This window comes from Oncorhynchus mykiss, chromosome 4, assembly GCF_057628025.1.
Source record: "Oncorhynchus mykiss isolate SJ-2025 chromosome 4, ASM5762802v1, whole genome shotgun sequence".
Classification (NCBI taxonomy): domain Eukaryota; kingdom Metazoa; phylum Chordata; class Actinopteri; order Salmoniformes; family Salmonidae; genus Oncorhynchus; species Oncorhynchus mykiss.
Genome location: NC_143025.1, coordinates 10826710 through 10844621, shown reverse-complemented (window position 1 = coordinate 10844621; position 17912 = coordinate 10826710). Strand labels below are relative to the sequence as shown.

The window sequence follows — 17912 nt, the reverse complement described above, 5'->3', positions numbered from 1 at the left end:
GAATTCAACACAAATAACCGGCTTTGAAATATGGATGGCTGTCCATCAACATTAGGTCATATTTTACCTGTTGGCAACCAGCATCGCTGACCATTTTTCTCAATTGAGAAACCTAGCAATTCTCCATAATTAACATAATTTGATTGCAACAACTGTTGATGCTAATGTTACTTGAGAAATGTGTGTCTAAAGTGGTAGATCTCGCTATCCATGATGACGATTCAAGATATTCCCATTCAGAGCATGAATCTGGTGGCTAGAAATGACCTTGCTCATTTTTCTTCCACCTTTGATGACTGTTCCTTGTTCTTCAATGAACGTGGATGAAGGGAATATGTTCTGAGTGGATGATAACCATGTACAATAAAAGCTACTGAAATGTCTCCCAAATCCTTATCGTTAGTAAAATAAAACCTCTTGAATCAGTCCTGAGACCCCAGCAATAATCTTTTCCGTTTTCTGGCTTTCGTTGATCTCCATGTCCAGCCCTTATATTTTGCTTCAAAATGAGGAGTTTTAAAATGTTCCTTTCAGGACAACCTTTGACCTTCATACGTAGAAGAACCTTGTACTTTCTAACAACTTTTTGGTAGCTTGTGAGCGTCATAGAGCAAATCATGTTACATGTGCATGTTCGATAGAGTCTCAGCTTTTCATAGATAGCTTTTAGTAGTTTGTAATTCAAACCTTTCTGACTCTACAGATGTTTCTGTAAAAAAAAGACCCGGGCCTGGGCACCTTCGGAATCCGTCTTTGTCTCACAAACACAGCTCTATCTCAGCCCCCGTTAATCACACAGACTAACTCTTGGTACCACTGGATGCAGAAGACAGAGACGAATCTGATGGTACAACCCATACGTCTATAGCTAAAACACACAATGTTTAAAAGGGGGTAGAATTCAACACAAATAACCGGCTTTGAAATATGGATGGCTGTCCATCAACATTAGGTCATATTTTACCTGTTGGCAACCAGCATCGCTGACCATTTTTCTCAATTGAGAAACCTAGCAATTCTCCATAATTAACATAATTTGATTGCAACAACTGTTGATGCTGAGAATGCAACACAAACCGCTGGTGCAAATGCTCTTTTCAAGATGCTCCACCTTGATCACAACAACTTACGCACCAAGACTATACTTTCAGGGATCATTTCTATAGTGCGTTACTTGAGAAATGTGTGTATAAAGTGGTAGATCTCGCTATCCATGATGACGATTCAAGATATTCCCATTCAGAGCATGAATCTGGTGGCTAGAAATGACCTTGCTCATTTTTCTTCCACCTTTGATGACTGTTCCTTGTTCTTCAATGAATGTGGATGAAGGGAATATGTTCTGAGTGGATGATAACCATGTACAATAAAAGCTACTGAAATGTCTCCCAAATCCTTATCGTTAGTAAAATAAAACCTCTTGAATCAGTCCTGAGACCCCAGCAATAATCTTTTCCGTTTTCTGGCTTTCGTTGATCTCCATGTCCAGCCCTTATATTTTGCTTCAAAATGAGGAGTTTTAAAATTTTCCTTTCAGGACAACCTTTGACCTTCATACGTAGAAGAACCTTGTACTTTCTAACAACGTTTTGGTAGCTTGTGAGCGTCATAGAGCAAAACATGTTACATGTGCATGTTCGGTAGAGTCTCAGCTTTTCATAGATAGCTTTTAGTAGTTTGTAATTCAAACCTTTCTGACTCTACAGATGTTTCTTTAAAAAAAAGACCCGGGCCTGGGCACCTTCGGAATCCGTCTTTGTCTCACAAACACAGCTCTATCTCAGCCCCCGTTAATCACACAGACTAACTCTTGGTACCACTGGATGCAGAAGACAGAGACGAATCTGATGGTACAACCCATACGTCTATAGCTAAAACACACAATGTTTAAAAGGGGGTAGAATTCAACACAAATAACCGGCTTTGAAATATGGATGGCTGTCCATCAACATTAGGTCATATTTTACCTGTTGGCAACCAGCATCGCTGACCATTTTTCTCAATTGAGAAACCTAGCAATTCTCCATAATTAACATAATTTGATTGCAACAACTGTTGATGCTGAGAATGCAACACAAACCGCTGGTGCAAATGCTCTTTTCAAGATGCTCCACCTTGATCACAACAACTTATGCACCAAGACTATACTTTCAGGGATCATTTCTATAGTGCGTTACTTGAGAAATGTGTGTCTAAAGTGGTAGATCTCGCTATCCATGATGACGATTCAAGATATTCCCGTTCAGAGCATGAATCTGGTGGTTAGAAATGACATTGCTCATTTTTCTTCCACCTTTGATGACTGTTCCTTGTTCTTCAATGAACTTGGATGAAGGGAATATGTTCTGAGTGGATGATAACCATGTACAATAAAAGCTACTGAAATGTCTCCCAAATCCTTATCGTTAGTAAAATAAAACCTCTTGAATCAGTCCTGAGACCCCAGCAATAATCTTTTCAGTTTTCTGGCTTTCGTTGATCTCCATGTCCAGCCCTTATATTTTGCTTCAAAATGAGGAGTTTTAAAATTTTCCTTTCAGGACAACCTTTGACCTTCATACGTAGAAGAACCTTGTACTTTCTAACAACTTTTTGGTAGCTTGTGAGCGTCATAGAGCAAAACATGTTACATGTGCATGTTCGATAGAGTCTCAGCTTTTCATAGATAGCTTTTAGTAGTTTGTAATTCAAACCTTTCTGACTCTACAGATGTTTCTGTAAAAAAAAGACCCGGGCCTGGGCACCTTCGGAATCCGTCTTTGTCTCACAAACACAGCTCTATCGCAGCCCCCGTTAATCACACAGACTAACTCTTGGTACCACTGGATGCAGAAGACAGAGACGAATCTGATGGTACAACCCATACGTCTATAGCTAAAACACACAATGTTTAAAAGGGGGTAGAATTCAACACAAATAACCGGCTTTGAAATATGGATGGCTGTCCATCAACATTAGGTCATATTTTACCTGTTGGCAACCAGCATCGCTGACCATTTTTCTCAATTGAGAAACCTAGCAATTCTCCATAATTAACATAATTTGATTGCAACAACTGTTGATGCTAATGTTACTTGAGAAATGTGTGTCTAAAGTGGTAGATCTCGCTATCCATGATGACGATTCAAGATATTCCCATTCAGAGCATGAATCTGGTGGCTAGAAATGACCTTGCTCATTTTTCTTCCACCTTTGATGACTGTTCCTTGTTCTTCAATGAACGTGGATGAAGGGAATATGTTCTGAGTGGATGATAACCATGTACAATAAAAGCTACTGAAATGTCTCCCAAATCCTTATCGTTAGTAAAATAAAACCTCTTGAATCAGTCCTGAGACCCCAGCAATAATCTTTTCCGTTTTCTGGCTTTCGTTGATCTCCATGTCCAGCCCTTATATTTTGCTTCAAAATGAGGAGTTTTAAAATGTTCCTTTCAGGACAACCTTTGACCTTCATACGTAGAAGAACCTTGTACTTTCTAACAACTTTTTGGTAGCTTGTGAGCGTCATAGAGCAAATCATGTTACATGTGCATGTTCGATAGAGTCTCAGCTTTTCATAGATAGCTTTTAGTAGTTTGTAATTCAAACCTTTCTGACTCTACAGATGTTTCTGTAAAAAAAAGACCCGGGCCTGGGCACCTTCGGAATCCGTCTTTGTCTCACAAACACAGCTCTATCTCAGCCCCCGTTAATCACACAGACTAACTCTTGGTACCACTGGATGCAGAAGACAGAGACGAATCTGATGGTACAACCCATACGTCTATAGCTAAAACACACAATGTTTAAAAGGGGGTAGAATTCAACACAAATAACCGGCTTTGAAATATGGATGGCTGTCCATCAACATTAGGTCATATTTTACCTGTTGGCAACCAGCATCGCTGACCATTTTTCTCAATTGAGAAACCTAGCAATTCTCCATAATTAACATAATTTGATTGCAACAACTGTTGATGCTGAGAATGCAACACAAACCGCTGGTGCAAATGCTCTTTTCAAGATGCTCCACCTTGATCACAACAACTTACGCACCAAGACTATACTTTCAGGGATCATTTCTATAGTGCGTTACTTGAGAAATGTGTGTATAAAGTGGTAGATCTCGCTATCCATGATGACGATTCAAGATATTCCCATTCAGAGCATGAATCTGGTGGCTAGAAATGACCTTGCTCATTTTTCTTCCACCTTTGATGACTGTTCCTTGTTCTTCAATGAATGTGGATGAAGGGAATATGTTCTGAGTGGATGATAACCATGTACAATAAAAGCTACTGAAATGTCTCCCAAATCCTTATCGTTAGTAAAATAAAACCTCTTGAATCAGTCCTGAGACCCCAGCAATAATCTTTTCCGTTTTCTGGCTTTCGTTGATCTCCATGTCCAGCCCTTATATTTTGCTTCAAAATGAGGAGTTTTAAAATTTTCCTTTCAGGACAACCTTTGACCTTCATACGTAGAAGAACCTTGTACTTTCTAACAACGTTTTGGTAGCTTGTGAGCGTCATAGAGCAAAACATGTTACATGTGCATGTTCGGTAGAGTCTCAGCTTTTCATAGATAGCTTTTAGTAGTTTGTAATTCAAACCTTTCTGACTCTACAGATGTTTCTTTAAAAAAAAGACCCGGGCCTGGGCACCTTCGGAATCCGTCTTTGTCTCACAAACACAGCTCTATCTCAGCCCCCGTTAATCACACAGACTAACTCTTGGTAACACTGGATGCAGAAGACAGAGACGAATCTGATGGTACAACCCATACGTCTATAGCTAAAACACACAATGTTTAAAAGGGGGTAGAATTCAACACAAATAACCGGCTTTGAAATATGGATGGCTGTCCATCAACATTAGGTCATATTTTACCTGTTGGCAACCAGCATCGCTGACCATTTTTCTCAATTGAGAAACCTAGCAATTCTCCATAATTAACATAATTTGATTGCAACAACTGTTGATGCTAATGTTACTTGAGAAATGTGTGTCTAAAGTGGTAGATCTCGCTATCCATGATGACGATTCAAGATATTCCCATTCAGAGCATGAATCTGGTGGCTAGAAATGACCTTGCTCATTTTTCTTCCACCTTTGATGACTGTTCCTTGTTCTTCAATGAACGTGGATGAAGGGAATATGTTCTGAGTGGATGATAACCATGTACAATAAAAGCTACTGAAATGTCTCCCAAATCCTTATCGTTAGTAAAATAAAACCTCTTGAATCAGTCCTGAGACCCCAGCAATAATCTTTTCCGTTTTCTGGCTTTCGTTGATCTCCATGTCCAGCCCTTATATTTTGCTTCAAAATGAGGAGTTTTAAAATGTTCCTTTCAGGACAACCTTTGACCTTCATACGTAGAAGAACCTTGTACTTTCTAACAACTTTTTGGTAGCTTGTGAGCGTCATAGAGCAAATCATGTTACATGTGCATGTTCGATAGAGTCTCAGCTTTTCATAGATAGCTTTTAGTAGTTTGTAATTCAAACCTTTCTGACTCTACAGATGTTTCTGTAAAAAAAAGACCCGGGCCTGGGCACCTTCGGAATCCGTCTTTGTCTCACAAACACAGCTCTATCTCAGCCCCCGTTAATCACACAGACTAACTCTTGGTACCACTGGATGCAGAAGACAGAGACGAATCTGATGGTACAACCCATACGTCTATAGCTAAAACACACAATGTTTAAAAGGGGGTAGAATTCAACACAAATAACCGGCTTTGAAATATGGATGGCTGTCCATCAACATTAGGTCATATTTTACCTGTTGGCAACCAGCATCGCTGACCATTTTTCTCAATTGAGAAACCTAGCAATTCTCCATAATTAACATAATTTGATTGCAACAACTGTTGATGCTGAGAATGCAACACAAACCGCTGGTGCAAATGCTCTTTTCAAGATGCTCCACCTTGATCACAACAACTTACGCACCAAGACTATACTTTCAGGGATCATTTCTATAGTGCGTTACTTGAGAAATGTGTGTATAAAGTGGTAGATCTCGCTATCCATGATGACGATTCAAGATATTCCCATTCAGAGCATGAATCTGGTGGCTAGAAATGACCTTGCTCATTTTTCTTCCACCTTTGATGACTGTTCCTTGTTCTTCAATGAATGTGGATGAAGGGAATATGTTCTGAGTGGATGATAACCATGTACAATAAAAGCTACTGAAATGTCTCCCAAATCCTTATCGTTAGTAAAATAAAACCTCTTGAATCAGTCCTGAGACCCCAGCAATAATCTTTTCCGTTTTCTGGCTTTCGTTGATCTCCATGTCCAGCCCTTATATTTTGCTTCAAAATGAGGAGTTTTAAAATTTTCCTTTCAGGACAACCTTTGACCTTCATACGTAGAAGAACCTTGTACTTTCTAACAACGTTTTGGTAGCTTGTGAGCGTCATAGAGCAAAACATGTTACATGTGCATGTTCGGTAGAGTCTCAGCTTTTCATAGATAGCTTTTAGTAGTTTGTAATTCAAACCTTTCTGACTCTACAGATGTTTCTTTAAAAAAAAGACCCGGGCCTGGGCACCTTCGGAATCCGTCTTTGTCTCACAAACACAGCTCTATCTCAGCCCCCGTTAATCACACAGACTAACTCTTGGTACCACTGGATGCAGAAGACAGAGACGAATCTGATGGTACAACCCATACGTCTATAGCTAAAACACACAATGTTTAAAAGGGGGTAGAATTCAACACAAATAACCGGCTTTGAAATATGGATGGCTGTCCATCAACATTAGGTCATATTTTACCTGTTGGCAACCAGCATCGCTGACCATTTTTCTCAATTGAGAAACCTAGCAATTCTCCATAATTAACATAATTTGATTGCAACAACTGTTGATGCTGAGAATGCAACACAAACCGCTGGTGCAAATGCTCTTTTCAAGATGCTCCACCTTGATCACAACAACTTATGCACCAAGACTATACTTTCAGGGATCATTTCTATAGTGCGTTACTTGAGAAATGTGTGTCTAAAGTGGTAGATCTCGCTATCCATGATGACGATTCAAGATATTCCCGTTCAGAGCATGAATCTGGTGGTTAGAAATGACATTGCTCATTTTTCTTCCACCTTTGATGACTGTTCCTTGTTCTTCAATGAACTTGGATGAAGGGAATATGTTCTGAGTGGATGATAACCATGTACAATAAAAGCTACTGAAATGTCTCCCAAATCCTTATCGTTAGTAAAATAAAACCTCTTGAATCAGTCCTGAGACCCCAGCAATAATCTTTTCAGTTTTCTGGCTTTCGTTGATCTCCATGTCCAGCCCTTATATTTTGCTTCAAAATGAGGAGTTTTAAAATTTTCCTTTCAGGACAACCTTTGACCTTCATACGTAGAAGAACCTTGTACTTTCTAACAACTTTTTGGTAGCTTGTGAGCGTCATAGAGCAAAACATGTTACATGTGCATGTTCGATAGAGTCTCAGCTTTTCATAGATAGCTTTTAGTAGTTTGTAATTCAAACCTTTCTGACTCTACAGATGTTTCTGTAAAAAAAAGACCCGGGCCTGGGCACCTTCGGAATCCGTCTTTGTCTCACAAACACAGCTCTATCTCAGCCCCCGTTAATCACACAGACTAACTCTTGGTAACACTGGATGCAGAAGACAGAGACGAATCTGATGGTACAACCCATACGTCTATAGCTAAAACACACAATGTTTAAAAGGGGGTAGAATTCAACACAAATAACCGGCTTTGAAATATGGATGGCTGTCCATCAACATTAGGTCATATTTTACCTGTTGGCAACCAGCATCGCTGACCATTTTTCTCAATTGAGAAACCTAGCAATTCTCCATAATTAACATAATTTGATTGCAACAACTGTTGATGCTGAGAATGCAACACAAACCGGTGGTGCAAATGCTCTTTTCAAGATGCTCCACCTTGATCACAACAACTTATGCACCAAAACTATACTTTCAGGGATCATTTCTATAGTGCGTTACTTGAGAAATGTGTGTCTAAAGTGGTAGATCTCGCTATCCATGATGACGATTCAAGATATTCCCGTTCAGAGCATGAATCTGGTGGTTAGAAATGACATTGCTCATTTTTCTTCCACCTTTGATGACTGTTCCTTGTTCTTCAATGAACTTGGATGAAGGGAATATGTTCTGAGTGGATGATAACCATGTACAATAAAAGCTACTGAAATGTCTCCCAAATCCTTATCGTTAGTAAAATAAAACCTCTTGAATCAGTCCTGAGACCCCAGCAATAATCTTTTCAGTTTTCTGGCTTTCGTTGATCTCCATGTCCAGCCCTTATATTTTGCTTCAAAATGAGGAGTTTTAAAATGTTCCTTTCAGGACAACCTTTGACCTTCATACGTAGAAGAACCTTGTACTTTCTAACAACTTTTTGGTAGCTTGTGAGCGTCATAGAGCAAAACATGTTACATGTGCATGTTCGATAGAGTCTCAGCTTTTCATAGATAGCTTTTAGTAGTTTGTAATTCAAACCTTTCTGACTCTACAGATGTTTCTGTAAAAAAAAGACCCGGGCCTGGGCACCTTCGGAATCCGTCTTTGTCTCACAAACACAGCTCTATCTCAGCCCCCGTTAATCACACAGACTAACTCTTGGTAACACTGGATGCAGAAGACAGAGACGAATCTGATGGTACAACCCATACGTCTATAGCTAAAACACACAATGTTTAAAAGGGGGTAGAATTCAACACAAATAACCGGCTTTGAAATATGGATGGCTGTCCATCAACATTAGGTCATATTTTACCTGTTGGCAACCAGCATCGCTGACCATTTTTCTCAATTGAGAAACCTAGCAATTCTCCATAATTAACATAATTTGATTGCAACAACTGTTGATGCTGAGAATGCAACACAAACCGGTGGTGCAAATGCTCTTTTCAAGATGCTCCACCTTGATCACAACAACTTATGCACCAAAACTATACTTTCAGGGATCATTTCTATAGTGCGTTACTTGAGAAATGTGTGTCTAAAGTGGTAGATCTCGCTATCCATGATGACGATTCAAGATATTCCCGTTCAGAGCATGAATCTGGTGGTTAGAAATGACATTGCTCATTTTTCTTCCACCTTTGATGACTGTTCCTTGTTCTTCAATGAACTTGGATGAAGGGAATATGTTCTGAGTGGATGATAACCATGTACAATAAAAGCTACTGAAATGTCTCCCAAATCCTTATCGTTAGTAAAATAAAACCTCTTGAATCAGTCCTGAGACCCCAGCAATAATCTTTTCAGTTTTCTGGCTTTCGTTGATCTCCATGTCCAGCCCTTATATTTTGCTTCAAAATGAGGAGTTTTAAAATGTTCCTTTCAGGACAACCTTTGACCTTCATACGTAGAAGAACCTTGTACTTTCTAACAACTTTTTGGTAGCTTGTGAGCGTCATAGAGCAAAACATGTTACATGTGCATGTTCGATAGAGTCTCAGCTTTTCATAGATAGCTTTTAGTAATTTGTAATTCAAACCTTTCTGACTCTACAGATGTTTCTTTAAAAAAAAGACCCGGGCCTGGGCACCTTCGGAATCCGTCTTTGTCTCACAAACACAGCTCTATCTCAGCCCCCGTTAATCACACAGACTAACTCTTGGTACCACTGGATGCAGAAGACAGAGACGAATCTGATGGTACAACCCATACGTCTATAGCTAAAACACACAATGTTTAAAAGGGGGTAGAATTCAACACAAATAACCGGCTTTGAAATATGGATGGCTGTCCATCAACATTAGGTCATATTTTACCTGTTGGCAACCAGCATCGCTGACCATTTTTCTCAATTGAGAAACCTAGCAATTCTCCATAATTAACATAATTTGATTGCAACAACTGTTGATGCTGAGAATGCAACACAAACCGCTGGTGCAAATGCTCTTTTCAAGATGCTCCACCTTGATCACAACAACTTATGCACCAAGACTATACTTTCAGGGATCATTTCTATAGTGCGTTACTTGAGAAATGTGTGTCTAAAGTGGTAGATCTCGCTATCCATGATGACGATTCAAGATATTCCCGTTCAGAGCATTAATCTGGTGGTTAGAAATGACATTGCTCATTTTTCTTCCACCTTTGATGACTGTTCCTTGTTCTTCAATGAACTTGGATGAAGGGAATATGTTCTGAGTGGATGATAACCATGTACAATAAAAGCTACTGAAATGTCTCCCAAATCCTTATCGTTAGTAAAATAAAACCTCTTGAATCAGTCCTGAGACCCCAGCAATAATCTTTTCAGTTTTCTGGCTTTCGTTGATCTCCATGTCCAGCCCTTATATTTTGCTTCAAAATGAGGAGTTTTAAAATTTTCCTTTCAGGACAACCTTTGACCTTCATACGTAGAAGAACCTTGTACTTTCTAACAACTTTTTGGTAGCTTGTGAGCGTCATAGAGCAAAACATGTTACATGTGCATGTTCGATAGAGTCTCAGCTTTTCATAGATAGCTTTTAGTAGTTTGTAATTCAAACCTTTCTGACTCTACAGATGTTTCTGTAAAAAAAAGACCCGGGCCTGGGCACCTTCGGAATCCGTCTTTGTCTCACAAACACAGCTCTATCTCAGCCCCCGTTAATCACACAGACTAACTCTTGGTAACACTGGATGCAGAAGACAGAGACGAATCTGATGGTACAACCCATACGTCTATAGCTAAAACACACAATGTTTAAAAGGGGGTAGAATTCAACACAAATAACCGGCTTTGAAATATGGATGGCTGTCCATCAACATTAGGTCATATTTTACCTGTTGGCAACCAGCATCGCTGACCATTTTTCTCAATTGAGAAACCTAGCAATTCTCCATAATTAACATAATTTGATTGCAACAACTGTTGATGCTGAGAATGCAACACAAACCGGTGGTGCAAATGCTCTTTTCAAGATGCTCCACCTTGATCACAACAACTTATGCACCAAAACTATACTTTCAGGGATCATTTCTATAGTGCGTTACTTGAGAAATGTGTGTCTAAAGTGGTAGATCTCGCTATCCATGATGACGATTCAAGATATTCCCGTTCAGAGCATGAATCTGGTGGTTAGAAATGACATTGCTCATTTTTCTTCCACCTTTGATGACTGTTCCTTGTTCTTCAATGAACTTGGATGAAGGGAATATGTTCTGAGTGGATGATAACCATGTACAATAAAAGCTACTGAAATGTCTCCCAAATCCTTATCGTTAGTAAAATAAAACCTCTTGAATCAGTCCTGAGACCCCAGCAATAATCTTTTCAGTTTTCTGGCTTTCGTTGATCTCCATGTCCAGCCCTTATATTTTGCTTCAAAATGAGGAGTTTTAAAATGTTCCTTTCAGGACAACCTTTGACCTTCATACGTAGAAGAACCTTGTACTTTCTAACAACTTTTTGGTAGCTTGTGAGCGTCATAGAGCAAAACATGTTACATGTGCATGTTCGATAGAGTCTCAGCTTTTCATAGATAGCTTTTAGTAATTTGTAATTCAAACCTTTCTGACTCTACAGATGTTTCTTTAAAAAAAAGACCCGGGCCTGGGCACCTTCGGAATCCGTCTTTGTCTCACAAACACAGCTCTATCTCAGCCCCCGTTAATCACACAGACTAACTCTTGGTAACACTGGATGCAGAAGACAGAGACGAATCTGATGGTACAACCCATACGTCTATAGCTAAAACACACAATGTTTAAAAGGGGGTAGAATTCAACACAAATAACCGGCTTTGAAATATGGATGGCTGTCCATCAACATTAGGTCATATTTTACCTGTTGGCAACCAGCATCGCTGACCATTTTTCTCAATTGAGAAACCTAGCAATTCTCCATAATTAACATAATTTGATTGCAACAACTGTTGATGCTGAGAATGCAACACAAACCGGTGGTGCAAATGCTCTTTTCAAGATGCTCCACCTTGATCACAACAACTTATGCACCAAAACTATACTTTCAGGGATCATTTCTATAGTGCGTTACTTGAGAAATGTGTGTCTAAAGTGGTAGATCTCGCTATCCATGATGACGATTCAAGATATTCCCGTTCAGAGCATGAATCTGGTGGTTAGAAATGACATTGCTCATTTTTCTTCCACCTTTGATGACTGTTCCTTGTTCTTCAATGAACTTGGATGAAGGGAATATGTTCTGAGTGGATGATAACCATGTACAATAAAAGCTACTGAAATGTCTCCCAAATCCTTATCGTTAGTAAAATAAAACCTCTTGAATCAGTCCTGAGACCCCAGCAATAATCTTTTCAGTTTTCTGGCTTTCGTTGATCTCCATGTCCAGCCCTTATATTTTGCTTCAAAATGAGGAGTTTTAAAATGTTCCTTTCAGGACAACCTTTGACCTTCATACGTAGAAGAACCTTGTACTTTCTAACAACTTTTTGGTAGCTTGTGAGCGTCATAGAGCAAAACATGTTACATGTGCATGTTCGATAGAGTCTCAGCTTTTCATAGATAGCTTTTAGTAATTTGTAATTCAAACCTTTCTGACTCTACAGATGTTTCTTTAAAAAAAAGACCCGGGCCTGGGCACCTTCGGAATCCGTCTTTGTCTCACAAACACAGCTCTATCTCAGCCCCCGTTAATCACACAGACTAACTCTTGGTACCACTGGATGCAGAAGACAGAGACGAATCTGATGGTACAACCCATACGTCTATAGCTAAAACACACAATGTTTAAAAGGGGGTAGAATTCAACACAAATAACCGGCTTTGAAATATGGATGGCTGTCCATCAACATTAGGTCATATTTTACCTGTTGGCAACCAGCATCGCTGACCATTTTTCTCAATTGAGAAACCTAGCAATTCTCCATAATTAACATAATTTGATTGCAACAACTGTTGATGCTGAGAATGCAACACAAACCGGTGGTGCAAATGCTCTTTTCAAGATGCTCCACCTTGATCACAACAACTTATGCACCAAGACTATACTTTCAGGGATCATTTCTATAGTGCGTTACTTGAGAAATGTGTGTCTAAAGTGGTAGATCTCGCTATCCATGATGACGATTCAAGATATTCCCGTTCAGAGCATGAATCTGGTGGTTAGAAATGACATTGCTCATTTTTCTTCCACCTTTGATGACTGTTCCTTGTTCTTCAATGAACTTGGATGAAGGGAATATGTTCTGAGTGGATGATAACCATGTACAATAAAAGCTACTGAAATGTCTCCCAAATCCTTATCGTTAGTAAAATAAAACCTCTTGAATCAGTCCTGAGACCCCAGCAATAATCTTTTCAGTTTTCTGGCTTTCGTTGATCTCCATGTCCAGCCCTTATATTTTGCTTCAAAATGAGGAGTTTTAAAATTTTCCTTTCAGGACAACCTTTGACCTTCATACGTAGAAGAACCTTGTACTTTCTAACAACTTTTTGGTAGCTTGTGAGCGTCATAGAGCAAAACATGTTACATGTGCATGTTCGATAGAGTCTCAGCTTTTCATAGATAGCTTTTAGTAGTTTGTAATTCAAACCTTTCTGACTCTACAGATGTTTCTGTAAAAAAAAGACCCGGGCCTGGGCACCTTCGGAATCCGTCTTTGTCTCACAAACACAGCTCTATCTCAGCCCCCGTTAATCACACAGACTAACTCTTGGTAACACTGGATGCAGAAGACAGAGACGAATCTGATGGTACAACCCATACGTCTATAGCTAAAACACACAATGTTTAAAAGGGGGTAGAATTCAACACAAATAACCGGCTTTGAAATATGGATGGCTGTCCATCAACATTAGGTCATATTTTACCTGTTGGCAACCAGCATCGCTGACCATTTTTCTCAATTGAGAAACCTAGCAATTCTCCATAATTAACATAATTTGATTGCAACAACTGTTGATGCTGAGAATGCAACACAAACCGGTGGTGCAAATGCTCTTTTCAAGATGCTCCACCTTGATCACAACAACTTATGCACCAAAACTATACTTTCAGGGATCATTTCTATAGTGCGTTACTTGAGAAATGTGTGTCTAAAGTGGTAGATCTCGCTATCCATGATGACGATTCAAGATATTCCCGTTCAGAGCATGAATCTGGTGGTTAGAAATGACATTGCTCATTTTTCTTCCACCTTTGATGACTGTTCCTTGTTCTTCAATGAACTTGGATGAAGGGAATATGTTCTGAGTGGATGATAACCATGTACAATAAAAGCTACTGAAATGTCTCCCAAATCCTTATCGTTAGTAAAATAAAACCTCTTGAATCAGTCCTGAGACCCCAGCAATAATCTTTTCAGTTTTCTGGCTTTCGTTGATCTCCATGTCCAGCCCTTATATTTTGCTTCAAAATGAGGAGTTTTAAAATTTTCCTTTCAGGACAACCTTTGACCTTCATACGTAGAAGAACCTTGTACTTTCTAACAACTTTTTGGTAGCTTGTGAGCGTCATAGAGCAAAACATGTTACATGTGCATGTTCGATAGAGTCTCAGCTTTTCATAGATAGCTTTTAGTAATTTGTAATTCAAACCTTTCTGACTCTACAGATGTTTCTTTAAAAAAAAGACCCGGGCCTGGGCACCTTCGGAATCCGTCTTTGTCTCACAAACACAGCTCTATCTCAGCCCCCGTTAATCACACAGACTAACTCTTGGTACCACTGGATGCAGAAGACAGAGACGAATCTGATGGTACAACCCATACGTCTATAGCTAAAACACACAATGTTTAAAAGGGGGTAGAATTCAACACAAATAACCGGCTTTGAAATATGGATGGCTGTCCATCAACATTAGGTCATATTTTACCTGTTGGCAACCAGCATCGCTGACCATTTTTCTCAATTGAGAAACCTAGCAATTCTCCATAATTAACATAATTTGATTGCAACAACTGTTGATGCTGAGAATGCAACACAAACCGCTGGTGCAAATGCTCTTTTCAAGATGCTCCACCTTGATCACAACAACTTATGCACCAAGACTATACTTTCAGGGATCATTTCTATAGTGCGTTACTTGAGAAATGTGTGTCTAAAGTGGTAGATCTCGCTATCCATGATGACGATTCAAGATATTCCCGTTCAGAGCATGAATCTGGTGGTTAGAAATGACATTGCTCATTTTTCTTCCACCTTTGATGACTGTTCCTTGTTCTTCAATGAACTTGGATGAAGGGAATATGTTCTGAGTGGATGATAACCATGTACAATAAAAGCTACTGAAATGTCTCCCAAATCCTTATCGTTAGTAAAATAAAACCTCTTGAATCAGTCCTGAGACCCCAGCAATAATCTTTTCAGTTTTCTGGCTTTCGTTGATCTCCATGTCCAGCCCTTATATTTTGCTTCAAAATGAGGAGTTTTAAAATTTTCCTTTCAGGACAACCTTTGACCTTCATACGTAGAAGAACCTTGTACTTTCTAACAACTTTTTGGTAGCTTGTGAGCGTCATAGAGCAAAACATGTTACATGTGCATGTTCGATAGAGTCTCAGCTTTTCATAGATAGCTTTTAGTAGTTTGTAATTCAAACCTTTCTGACTCTACAGATGTTTCTGTAAAAAAAAGACCCGGGCCTGGGCACCTTCGGAATCCGTCTTTGTCTCACAAACACAGCTCTATCTCAGCCCCCGTTAATCACACAGACTAACTCTTGGTAACACTGGATGCAGAAGACAGAGACGAATCTGATGGTACAACCCATACGTCTATAGCTAAAACACACAATGTTTAAAAGGGGGTAGAATTCAACACAAATAACCGGCTTTGAAATATGGATGGCTGTCCATCAACATTAGGTCATATTTTACCTGTTGGCAACCAGCATCGCTGACCATTTTTCTCAATTGAGAAACCTAGCAATTCTCCATAATTAACATAATTTGATTGCAACAACTGTTGATGCTGAGAATGCAACACAAACCGGTGGTGCAAATGCTCTTTTCAAGATGCTCCACCTTGATCACAACAACTTATGCACCAAAACTATACTTTCAGGGATCATTTCTATAGTGCGTTACTTGAGAAATGTGTGTCTAAAGTGGTAGATCTCGCTATCCATGATGACGATTCAAGATATTCCCGTTCAGAGCATGAATCTGGTGGTTAGAAATGACATTGCTCATTTTTCTTCCACCTTTGATGACTGTTCCTTGTTCTTCAATGAACTTGGATGAAGGGAATATGTTCTGAGTGGATGATAACCATGTACAATAAAAGCTACTGAAATGTCTCCCAAATCCTTATCGTTAGTAAAATAAAACCTCTTGAATCAGTCCTGAGACCCCAGCAATAATCTTTTCAGTTTTCTGGCTTTCGTTGATCTCCATGTCCAGCCCTTATATTTTGCTTCAAAATGAGGAGTTTTAAAATTTTCCTTTCAGGACAACCTTTGACCTTCATACGTAGAAGAACCTTGTACTTTCTAACAACTTTTTGGTAGCTTGTGAGCGTCATAGAGCAAAACATGTTACATGTGCATGTTCGATAGAGTCTCAGCTTTTCATAGATAGCTTTTAGTAGTTTGTAATTCAAACCTTTCTGACTCTACAGATGTTTCTGTAAAAAAAAGACCCGGGCCTGGGCACCTTCGGAATCCGTCTTTGTCTCACAAACACAGCTCTATCTCAGCCCCCGTTAATCACACAGACTAACTCTTGGTAACACTGGATGCAGAAGACAGAGACGAATCTGATGGTACAACCCATACGTCTATAGCTAAAACACACAATGTTTAAAAGGGGGTAGAATTCAACACAAATAACCGGCTTTGAAATATGGATGGCTGTCCATCAACATTAGGTCATATTTTACCTGTTGGCAACCAGCATCGCTGACCATTTTTCTCAATTGAGAAACCTAGCAATTCTCCATAATTAACATAATTTGATTGCAACAACTGTTGATGCTGAGAATGCAACACAAACCGGTGGTGCAAATGCTCTTTTCAAGATGCTCCACCTTGATCACAACAACTTATGCACCAAAACTATACTTTCAGGGATCATTTCTATAGTGCGTTACTTGAGAAATGTGTGTCTAAAGTGGTAGATCTCGCTATCCATGATGACGATTCAAGATATTCCCGTTCAGAGCATGAATCTGGTGGTTAGAAATGACATTGCTCATTTTTCTTCCACCTTTGATGACTGTTCCTTGTTCTTCAATGAACTTGGGTGAAGGGAATATGTTCTGAGTGGATGATAACCATATACAATAAAAGCTACTGAAATGTCTCCCAAATCCTTATCGTTAGTAAAATAAAACCTCTTGAATCAGTCCTGAGACCCCAGCAATAATCTTTTCAGTTTTCTGGCTTTCGTTGATCTCCATGTCCAGCCCTTATATTTTGCTTCAAAATGAGGAGTTTTAAAATGTTCCTTTCAGGACAACCTTTGACCTTCATACGTAGAAGAACCTTGTACTTTCTAACAACTTTTTGGTAGCATGTGAGCGTCATAGAGCAAAACATGTTACATGTGCATGTTCGATAGAGTCTCAGCTTTTCATAGATAGCTTTTAGTAATTTGTAATTCAAACCTTTCTGACTCTACAGATGTTTCTTTAAAAAAAAGACCCGGGCCTGGGCACCTTCGGAATCCGTCTTTGTCTCACAAACACAGCTCTATCTCAGCCCCCGTTAATCACACAGACTAACTCTTGGTACCACTGGATGCAGAAGACAGAGACGAATCTGATGGTACAACCCATACGTCTATAGCTAAAACACACAATGTTTAAAAGGGGGTAGAATTCAACACAAATAACCGGCTTTGAAATATGGATGGCTGTCCATCAACATTAGGTCATATTTTACCTGTTGGCAACCAGCATCGCTGACCATTTTTCTCAATTGAGAAACCTAGCAATTCTCCATAATTAACATAATTTGATTGCAACAACTGTTGATGCTGAGAATGCAACAC

At 39.3% G+C, this 17912-nt stretch overlaps 15 non-coding genes and 3 pseudogenes across 15 annotated transcripts; all 18 read left to right on the top strand.

Annotated features, from left to right (window-relative positions):
- Positions 1-164: 164 nt before the first annotated feature.
- Positions 165-348, top strand: LOC149983703 (small nucleolar RNA U3; annotated as a pseudogene).
- A 787-nt stretch (positions 349-1135) lies between these two features.
- LOC149983702 (small nucleolar RNA U3) lies at positions 1136-1351 on the top strand. The gene has a single exon (XR_016495722.1). It is a non-coding gene; the product is annotated as a small nucleolar RNA U3 (small nucleolar RNA).
- A 787-nt stretch (positions 1352-2138) lies between these two features.
- On the top strand, positions 2139-2354 carry LOC149983701 (small nucleolar RNA U3). Its single transcript, XR_016495686.1, has one exon. It is a non-coding gene; the product is annotated as a small nucleolar RNA U3 (small nucleolar RNA).
- A 713-nt stretch (positions 2355-3067) lies between these two features.
- Positions 3068-3251, top strand: LOC149983700 (small nucleolar RNA U3; annotated as a pseudogene).
- A 787-nt stretch (positions 3252-4038) lies between these two features.
- LOC149983699 (small nucleolar RNA U3) lies at positions 4039-4254 on the top strand. The gene has a single exon (XR_016495721.1). It is a non-coding gene; the product is annotated as a small nucleolar RNA U3 (small nucleolar RNA).
- A 713-nt stretch (positions 4255-4967) lies between these two features.
- LOC149983698 (small nucleolar RNA U3) lies at positions 4968-5151 on the top strand (annotated as a pseudogene).
- A 787-nt stretch (positions 5152-5938) lies between these two features.
- On the top strand, positions 5939-6154 carry LOC118945875 (small nucleolar RNA U3). The gene has a single exon (XR_005041032.2). It is a non-coding gene; the product is annotated as a small nucleolar RNA U3 (small nucleolar RNA).
- A 787-nt stretch (positions 6155-6941) lies between these two features.
- LOC118945969 (small nucleolar RNA U3) lies at positions 6942-7157 on the top strand. Its single transcript, XR_005041122.2, has one exon. It is a non-coding gene; the product is annotated as a small nucleolar RNA U3 (small nucleolar RNA).
- Positions 7158-7944: 787 nt separating this feature from the next.
- On the top strand, positions 7945-8160 carry LOC118945860 (small nucleolar RNA U3). The gene has a single exon (XR_005041018.1). It is a non-coding gene; the product is annotated as a small nucleolar RNA U3 (small nucleolar RNA).
- Positions 8161-8947: 787 nt separating this feature from the next.
- Positions 8948-9163, top strand: LOC118945858 (small nucleolar RNA U3). Its single transcript, XR_005041016.1, has one exon. It is a non-coding gene; the product is annotated as a small nucleolar RNA U3 (small nucleolar RNA).
- Positions 9164-9950: 787 nt separating this feature from the next.
- Positions 9951-10166, top strand: LOC118945841 (small nucleolar RNA U3). Its single transcript, XR_005040999.1, has one exon. It is a non-coding gene; the product is annotated as a small nucleolar RNA U3 (small nucleolar RNA).
- A 787-nt stretch (positions 10167-10953) lies between these two features.
- Positions 10954-11169, top strand: LOC118945857 (small nucleolar RNA U3). The gene has a single exon (XR_005041015.1). It is a non-coding gene; the product is annotated as a small nucleolar RNA U3 (small nucleolar RNA).
- Positions 11170-11956: 787 nt separating this feature from the next.
- On the top strand, positions 11957-12172 carry LOC118945856 (small nucleolar RNA U3). The gene has a single exon (XR_005041014.1). It is a non-coding gene; the product is annotated as a small nucleolar RNA U3 (small nucleolar RNA).
- A 787-nt stretch (positions 12173-12959) lies between these two features.
- LOC118945958 (small nucleolar RNA U3) lies at positions 12960-13175 on the top strand. The gene has a single exon (XR_005041111.1). It is a non-coding gene; the product is annotated as a small nucleolar RNA U3 (small nucleolar RNA).
- Positions 13176-13962: 787 nt separating this feature from the next.
- Positions 13963-14178, top strand: LOC118945855 (small nucleolar RNA U3). Its single transcript, XR_005041013.1, has one exon. It is a non-coding gene; the product is annotated as a small nucleolar RNA U3 (small nucleolar RNA).
- Positions 14179-14965: 787 nt separating this feature from the next.
- On the top strand, positions 14966-15181 carry LOC118945957 (small nucleolar RNA U3). Its single transcript, XR_005041110.1, has one exon. It is a non-coding gene; the product is annotated as a small nucleolar RNA U3 (small nucleolar RNA).
- A 787-nt stretch (positions 15182-15968) lies between these two features.
- Positions 15969-16184, top strand: LOC118945854 (small nucleolar RNA U3). The gene has a single exon (XR_005041012.1). It is a non-coding gene; the product is annotated as a small nucleolar RNA U3 (small nucleolar RNA).
- A 787-nt stretch (positions 16185-16971) lies between these two features.
- On the top strand, positions 16972-17187 carry LOC118945862 (small nucleolar RNA U3). The gene has a single exon (XR_005041020.1). It is a non-coding gene; the product is annotated as a small nucleolar RNA U3 (small nucleolar RNA).
- The last annotated feature ends 725 nt before the right edge of the window (positions 17188-17912 follow it).